Raw genomic sequence first — 2,612 nt, forward strand, 5'->3', positions numbered from 1 at the left:
TTGGAACCTAGACAATTTGCCTGCTTCCCCTAATGCCTGCTTTCCTGAAATCAGAAAAGCCACCATTATGAAGTGGAGGGGCGGTAGGATGGGAAGGAGGATGTCCCTTATTCTTTTTGTCCTCAGATTACATCTCCACATACAATCGTTCTGAAATCGATGCTGAGATGAGCACACCCATATTATGCATAAACAGAGCTGTCAAACACTGAGTAAATGTTTCCCAGAGAGCCCAGATAAGAGATAACTTGGGGCAAGCTCAGGGCACAGATGTGGACAAATAGAGGGAAATGGTTTTTCGTTAAAGGACAGAGATCCCCGAACAGCATGGGGGCGCTGTTCCAACCCATAAGGACACCTCCAAGTCCTTATATGAAACTAAGGAAGAACAGGGACGTATCAGCTACAGGTACAGTTCTTAGAGATTAGCAAAGGAAAGGAGGATATTGGCACAGCCTTGTCCTAGTGAGTGATCTCACATGTTTCTGGGTCTGTTAGGCCAGTGTGTCTGCCATCAGCAAAAGGAAAGAAGTGAAGGAGAAAGTTGAGGGGCAGTGATGTTTGCCAAAAGTTAAGAGTTTCATCTTGGAGATCACAAGGTCCCACCTAAGCCACAGGACTAAAGGTTTTTAGGCTGAAGAAAGAGTCCCGCGGTGCTTCAGCAGGAAGACGGTGTGGGAGAAGCTACACAGCCTTCTCGAGCAAAAAAGGCAGCAAGACTGAGCAGACAACAACTCCATCTCTTGGTCGATGCTGCCCCCTGGAGGTATCGTCAGCAGAGGTATTGTGGTTCCCTTTCAAGCTATGTTGTCTCCTTTTCATCCCACGACCGTTGGGTCAGTTTCTTTGGATCTCCGGGGTAGTTCAGTGGCCCCCAAACCTGTGTGCTCTAACATAACTTGAATGCCTCCGGGTTCCATAAACACAAGCCTCCTCAAACTTTAGTACTGCCCCTCAGTGAGGCCTGCAAAAAACCACTCCTATCAGGCAAGTCTGAATATTAGGTTTCAGGATAGATGGAAGGGAAGGTCAGAAACTGCAAATACAAGGTGCCCCGCCTGCACAGCCTTTCTTACATCTGAGCATTAGTTGGCATAGGTGAAGTAGCCTGTCTGGGAGGCTGTCTCCCTCGCAGGGTACACAGTGACCATTTCTCTGGGAACCCACTCCCTTTGTCGAAGCAGCCTGGGCTTCCCCTGTCCAAGTCCCAAACCCTGGGCCCTTCTCTTGTCCTCGCGATGAGGCTGGAGTCAGGCCAAATATGAGAACATCTGGATCCCCCAAGGTTGACACCTAGAAGTGAGGTACGGGCGGGCGTAGGTGAGCCAGCAACAAGAAGCAGGAAAGTAAGGCGTAGGAAAAGATTCCGCAGGCCGCCGCCCAAGATGAGCTTGCGTTCTCTGGGAGCCCAGCACAGCACCATTTAGCATGGGACAGGCCTAAAGGAAGTCCTGGGGTGGAGAGTCAGGCAGGGTAAAACTGGAAGGACGTAAAGGGAAAAGGGAAAGTGGCGGTGGCAACGGGTGAGGTCAGTTAAAGACGCTGCCCTGGTTCCACCCCTAGGGCATTTGGGCCAATCAGGAGTCATTCAATCCCCCAACATCAAGCCCCAGCCCCATCCCCTGCACTTCAGTCTTGGGCGCCAAGATGCTCAGTGATGAAGTGAAATCTCTGAGATACGGTTCCCAAGGCCAATCAGAGAGGTGCTCTCAGAGACGAGACGGGAACCCCCCCTTCCCCCACCAAAGGAAAAAAAAGTCAGGAGCGGAATATGGCGGTGCCCTCGTCAGGCCTGCAGCGGCCAATTGGGAGAGCCAACCAGCCGCGACTGCTCTAGCTCCGCCTTAGAAGGTACCAACCTTTCCTTTACCGCACGCACAACTGAGCAATCACGCACCCAGCACTCTGACCAAGCGCATCGACCCTGAGGTCACCTCCTCTCCCTGCCCGCAACCAGAGGGCATAAGCTGGAAATAGAAACTGCTTTCTTTCCACCACTCACCAGGACCTGGGAGGGAGGCATTAAGCCGTAGGGGCGGAGGAACCAGAGAAAAAAATGACCGTTTTCCTGTCTGCCAGTGTCTTCCCCCATAGGACTTAAAGGCGCTCCATGTCTCCAGTCTAGACTATAAGTTCAAATGAGGTGTATAAGCGGGGACAGGAGGAAGTCTCCAAGTCAAATAAAGATATGGATAAGATGGACACCCTGCAAAGCTGGCCTACCCTTGATCCAATGGTGCTAGCCACAACCAGAGCAGCTAGAGAGCTGAGGCTGGAGAGGAGGCAATCCCATCGTCAGTTCAAGGGGGGGCAGGATACAAGGAGAGCCCATATGGGGGAGCCAAGGTAGCTGCCCTTGGGGCAGTGCCTGCGGCTGTACAGCAACGTTCTCAGCCTTTTAACCAGGCGCCACCTCCCTCTACCAGGTCGGTTGCTCATGAAATAGTCCCCACCCTAAAACCAATGCAGCCACTTTGGCCTAAAGCAGCTAGAGGTTACACGTGTGCCCCTACTTTCTAGACACCCACCAGAAGGCAGTCAGAAAGGGAAGGTGACCCTAGAGCAGGGATGGGGCTACTTGAAGGCCCCAGGAAGAAGAAAAGAAATAGGAG

This window comes from Pteropus vampyrus, unplaced genomic scaffold (genome assembly GCF_000151845.1).
Source record: "Pteropus vampyrus isolate Shadow unplaced genomic scaffold, Pvam_2.0 Scaffold225, whole genome shotgun sequence".
Taxonomy (NCBI): domain Eukaryota; kingdom Metazoa; phylum Chordata; class Mammalia; order Chiroptera; family Pteropodidae; genus Pteropus; species Pteropus vampyrus.